The sequence below is a fragment of the Ursus maritimus genome, unplaced genomic scaffold, assembly GCF_017311325.1.
Source record: "Ursus maritimus isolate PB19 unplaced genomic scaffold, ASM1731132v1 scaffold_29, whole genome shotgun sequence".
NCBI lineage: Eukaryota > Metazoa > Chordata > Mammalia > Carnivora > Ursidae > Ursus > Ursus maritimus.
The window spans coordinates 35,635,333-35,641,552 of record NW_024425452.1 but is presented as its reverse complement, the minus strand read 5'-3'; the positions used below and the strand labels follow the sequence as shown (position 1 = coordinate 35,641,552).

The 6,220-nt window shown below is 41.5% G+C and overlaps 1 non-coding gene across 1 annotated transcript; it reads right to left on the bottom strand.

Annotated features, from left to right (window-relative positions):
• Window positions 1-2,258: 2,258 nt before the first annotated feature.
• LOC121105731 lies at window positions 2,259-2,365 on the bottom strand. Its single transcript, XR_005838382.1, has one exon. It is a non-coding gene; the product is annotated as a U6 spliceosomal RNA (small nuclear RNA).
• Between the last annotated feature and the right edge of the window lie 3,855 nt (window positions 2,366-6,220).

Here is a 6,220-nt window from a genome sequence, read left to right as displayed (position 1 = left end):
TCACATGTGCTTCTGATTGAGCCAGCCAGGTGCCCCTGAGATTGGACTTCTAATTTAAAAAAATAAAAGAAAGCTAAAAGCGATAGAAAGAATGTCTAGCATTTCAAGTATATTTAAAACATTAACCTTTTTAAATTAAGAGGTTGTTTTTTTTTTTAAGATTTTATTTATTAGAGAGAGAGAGATCAGGCGCAGAGGGGAGAGGGAGAAGCAGACTCCCCGCCAAGCAGGGAGCCTTATATGGGGCTTGATCCCAGGACCCTGGAATCATGACCTGAGCCAAAGGCAGACACTTAACTGGCTGAGCCACCCAGGCACCCGTAATAGAGCTTATTTTTAAAAGCATTTTTAGGTTTAAGAAAAATGAGCAGAAAATACAGTTTCCATATACTCCCTCCGCCAGCCCTCCTCTACCCCAGTGTTAACATTGTGCGTTAGTTGGTTCATTTGTTACAATTGACAAACCAATACTGATACATTATTATTAGCTAAAGTCCACAGTTAACATCCATGTTCACTCTTTATGCAGTACATTCTATGAGTTTTGAAAAATGTATAAGACCTGTGTCTACCACCGTAGTATCACACAGAGTAGTTTCACTGCCCTAAAAATTCCTTGTGTTCCATCTATTTATCTATCCCTCCCTCCTTCTGAATTCCTGACAACCACTGACCTTTCTCTATAGGCTTGCTTTTTCCAGAATGTCATACAGTTGAAATCATACAGTTTGCCGCCCTTTCAGATTGGTTTCTTTCACTTAGCAACATGCATTTAAGATCTCTCCGTGTCTTTTCATGGCTTGATAGCTGATTTCTTTATACACACAATATTCCATTATATAAATACCAAAGTTTTTTTATACATTCACCTATTGAAGGACATCTTGATTGCTTCCAAGTTTTGGCAATATGAATAAAGTTGCTGTAAACATCATGTGCATTTTGGGGGGCACCTGGGGTGCTCAGTTGGTTAAGCATCCAACTCTTGATCTTGGGGTTGTTGCCCAGGGCACCTGGGGTGGCTCAGTTAGTTGAGCTTCTGACTCTTAATTTCGGCTCAAGTCATGATCTCAGGGTCCTGGGATTGAGTGCTGAGTCAGGGTCCACAGTTACCAGGGAGTCTCTCTCTCCCTCTCCCTCTGCTCCTTCCCCACCTTGCACTCTCTCTCTCTCTCTCTCAAATAAATAAATCTTTAAAAATAAATAAATAAAAGTTCCTGTTGCCCTACATCCTTGCCAGCATTTAGTGTCAGTGTTTTGGATTTGACTATAATAGGTGTGTATTAGTATTTCACTATTTTAATTTGCAATTCCCTAATGATATGTGATGTTGAGTATCTTTTCATATGTTTATTTGTCATCTGTGTATCTTCTTTGGTGAAGTATCTATTCAGATCTTTTGCTCATCTTTTAATTGGGTTCTTTGCTTATTGTTGAGTTTTAAGAGTTCTTTGCGTATTTAGTGGTTTTTTTTAAAAAAAGACTTTCAAAAGTTTTTTTTTTTAATTAATTAATTTTTGAGTAATCTCTACAACCAACATGGGGCTTGAACTCACAACCCCAAGATCAAGAGTCGTATGCTCCACTGACTGAGCCAGCCAGGTATCCCAGAGTTCTTTGTATATTTTGAATATTAGTCCTTTAACAGATACGTGCTTTGCAAAGAATTTTCTCCCAATCTGTAGATTTCCTTTTCATTCTCTTAACAGTGTCTTTGCAAAGCAGCTGTTTTAAATTTTAACACACCAGCCTTTTAATTACCATAAAGATAAGATGTCAGAGATGTTGCAGAAAAAAATTTTTTTAAGGAAAAAGAATCCAATTTTTACAAAGGGGGAAAATCCAGTTTGTTTTTTTTTTTTTTTTGCAAAAAACTATCTTGATTACTAGGAATATGGAATTGAATGACTTCTAGTCTCTTTTGACTCGAGGTTTTTATGATTCTGTGGAAAGAATGATGGTGTATTGTGGATTTTTCCCATATTAACTCCAGGGTCCCCTCTTCATTACCACATTAATATATGGTAATTGAAGAAAGTTTAGGAAACATCAAAAAGAAGAAAATATGATTTTTTTTCTGAACAGTAGAGCACTAAGTGCAAGAATTTTGGATGACAAAACATTCAAACAGGTGTGCCTGCCTTTCATTTACTACAAGGACATTAACCTTTTCACTGCTTCGTGGATGAAAAGGCAGTAATGAGGTACATAAATAATTAACTTTTAATTTTTTAATTTTTAAAATTTAATTTATTTTTTAAAATATGGAACGGTTCACCAATTTGCATGTCATCCTTGAGCAGGGGCCATGCCACTCTTCTCTGTATCATTCTGATTTTAGTATATGTGCTGCTGAAGTGAGCACAACAATTAACTTTTTAAAAACACATATTTAGGGGCGCCTGGGTGGCTCAGTTGGTTTAGTATCTGACTCTTGATTTCAGCTCAGGTCATGACCTCAGGGTCGTGAGATTGAGCCCCATGTTGGACTCCATGCTGGGCATGGGTCTGCTTAGGATTCTCTCTCCTTTTCCCTCTGCCCCTCACCCCACCCCACTCCCGAATAAAATAAAATAAATAAAAACACATATTCATTGTAACAAATATCACCAAAGTGTATGAAGTAAAATGTGATGATCTCCCTCCACACCATCCTTTTCTATAGAAACAAAAATCTTTTAATCTATGCTTACCTGGTTATACACATATATACAGACCTGCAAGCTTTATGAGTCAGGGATCACCTATGTCTATCTTGATGTACATCATTGTAAGCCTAGTGCATACCATGGAACTTAGTACACAGAAGGTGCTAAACTGAGTGAATAAATGTCATACTCTATATTATTCTGTAGGTAGCTTTTTTTTTTTTTTTAATTTAATTTAAGAATGTAACCTGAATATGTTTCCACGTTAGGGCATCCGTAGCTACTTCATTATTTTCAATGGCTACAGAACAATCCACTATGTGAACACACTATAATTTATTCAACCAGTACCCTATTACTGGATGTTGTTATATGTATATATATTTACACACACACACACACACACACACACACACACACACACTTATGTACAGCATTACAAACAATACTGCAGTAAGCGTGATAGCCAGATTATTTTGTATAAAAGTTCTATCAATTTGTCTTCCTACTAACAGTGAATGTGTGTTGAGTTCTCCACATCTATGCAAGGGATGATATCCCAAATTGGATATTATCAATCTTTGTTGTTGTTGCTGTTTCTTTTGTCTGAAAAAGGGTCCTTATAAGGGGAATTGCCGGCTATTTTGCTTTAAAGTGAAGTTGGGATTCAAATGGAGAAGATCCTAAAAAGCAAATAGGATATTTGAATATTTTTAAAGCAATGAAAGAGAAAGGGTTTGAGAATTTTTTAAATACATTATAAAACGTTTGAGCTGGAAGAGATCTTAAAAATTATCTGTTTCAATGAACTTTTTTTTATAGATGGGGAAATAGAAATTCTGAGAAGTAAAATGATTTATTTAACCACACACTATCCATTAATAGCAGATCTGATATTAGAACAAGGTTGTTTGGGTCTCAGCCTATTATTCTCCGGTTTTATTCAGCAAATATTTACTAAGCATTATACTAAGTACTAAACAGGATTCAGCAAGTAAGAACACATACTCATTGAGCACTTTCTTGTGCCAGCTCTTTCAGATACATTTTAATCTAGCCCACTATATATACCATACCAAATCAATCTACTATGTTTTTTGTTTGTTTTCATTTATTTTGTGTGGGTTTTTTAAAAGGATTATTAGGTATTCCTATGTTTCAGTAATGGTAGTAATTCTTAGAGTCAAGGCTGGAATAAGTTCTGTAGATCGGGAGGAAAAATTATACTATTGTTTTACTCCAAAAGGTGTCAAATGGAAAGGAAGGCTGATTGCTTTTTTCTCAGGTCTGTTTAGGGTATCACACACTTCTCTGTGTAGGTCCTCAGTGTGGAAAAACCTGAGTAATGTCGGAATTGAGAGAAGGCCAGCTGAAGTTGAAAGAGTGGCTGAAATGTGGCTGGGGAGACAGGTTGGACAGATCAAGGAGGGCTTTGTTGATTTTTGCTTTTGTTCTAAGGAAATGGGAAACTAATGAAGGGTTTTAAGTGGATGCTCCACAGGGTCTTATTTGCAATTAAAAGAGGAGGGGAGAGACACTTGGGTTTTAAATGCATTAGGAAACCTGCAAGATGAATGAGTCAGGAGGCTACGCATCATTAGTCCAGGTGTAGTTGATGACTTGTTCCCTGGCTACAACATATAGAGAAGTGGAGATATATTAGGGACACAGAACTGATAAGATTTTGGTTAACTGATATGGCATTGAGAGGGAGAAGGTAGTGTCTTGTATTACTCTCTAGTTCCCAGTTAATGCTGCTGGATGCCAAGTGGGTGATGTTCATTGAGATGGGAACTCTGGAGATAGAAGATTGGGGGGAAGGTCATGTGGTCAGTTTTGAAATGTTATTTTGGAGGGTCTGAAAATCCACATAAAGTTCTAGAGGGTGATTAGACAAAGGGATTAGAGGTCAGAGAAGACTAAAGGTTTTAATTTGGGAGTCTTGGTTATATGGTAGAAGACATTGCCTAGGTAGAGGAACTTTTTTTTAAGTTTTTTTTTTTTAAAGGAATTTGTTTGCCAGGAAGGTCTAAAAAAGCGTTGGGTGATTCAGATACATAATTTTCAGTTTTAATTCATAGGATGACTCTTTTTATTTTTGTAAACATTTGGGTTGTTTTTCATTTATAACATTATCTACTTTTGGATTAGGAACTAAAATCCTCGTTGCTGAACTACCTGAATACCATAGCAGATACATGTTTAATAAATAGTAAGGGATTTTTAGGTAGTGGAAATGTCAGATCGTTGCTGAACAGATTGGCTAAACAGTACTTTGGTCAAGTATTTCATATATTGACCCAGCTGCCTTTGGAAAATAATCTGGCATTTTATATGCTTAAGCTATTCAAGAGCACTCATCCAACTTTTCCTCGAACCACTGATACGTTGTCACATCATAGAGTTGATTTCGGGAACCAGTGAGCTCTTAAAAATAAGCTTGTTTTTTAATCAAAAGGACACTATTACATTACAGCTGCATTGGATAAAATTAGTATCCAAACCGCGACTGAAATCCTAATGCCTTTGTCTTGTCTTTCTTATACCTAGTAAATGGCTTACAAAGGAAATGTCACTTCACATAAGATTTAGTTCCAAGATTTTTAAAAAGAAACACAGATATGTTCCTCACAGTTGCTCTCACCACGCAGCTTTTGTGCTGCTCCAAGTTGCTCAAACGGTGCTATGAGGAAGCCCTTCGACTGCTTAAAAGGCCAGGGACTGAAACAGACTATTGCACAACTCTTCACCACCGGGCGGTTTCGCTTCCAAATCTGGCCTTCGTATCATCCCACGGCCCGAGTCGCTTCTGGCTCCACTGGAGCCACCCCGGTTCCCCCTCAAAAGCAGCCAGGGTTTCCTCGTCCGAGCCACGGGCGCCCCTCCCTCCGCCCAAGGTTTTCGCGATAGTGAAGCCGCGCGGGAGCGTGGCCCCCGGAGGTCCCAATGTCCGGCCGGGGAGACCTGCTCTCCCCAGAGCCACCTCCGCACTTAAGTCCCTCCGTCTAGGTTAACCAAACGTCTACGGGTCTCCGCGCCACTCCCCTCCCCCCGCCGCCCCATTGTCTGCCTCGCCCCGCCCCGGGGGACACGTGCGCCTGCAGCTTCCCGAGCGAGAAGAGCGCGGGGCGGCGGCGGCGTGGACACCGCCGGGAACGGCTACGCGGCCGCGGCGGCGGGGGCGGGGGCCGGGCGCGCACGGACCGGTGGGTGCCCTCCGGGAACTGCGGTAGCGTTCCGCGCCCCCCGCCCCGCCGGCCCGGGACGGGGCGGGGGGTAGGGCGGGCGGGAGCTCGGTGGGGGTGGCGTGCGCGTGGTGCCGCGATGGGGGTGGGGTGGGGCGGGGTGGGGAGATGCCTGTCTCCTGACAAAGGAGAACGAGTGGGACACGCTGAGCGGGCCCGCCCCGTATGGAGGAGAGTGGGAGGGGGAGTGTCGGGAGGGGAAGGGGCGGGCCTTTCATTCACTGTCGGCCCCTCCGTCGCCGCCGGAGCGGAAGGGCGGGGTCTCGCGCCCCCCTCCCCCGGGAGGTGAGGAGCAAGGGAGGTGGCGGGGCGTGGGGGCGGAGCCCG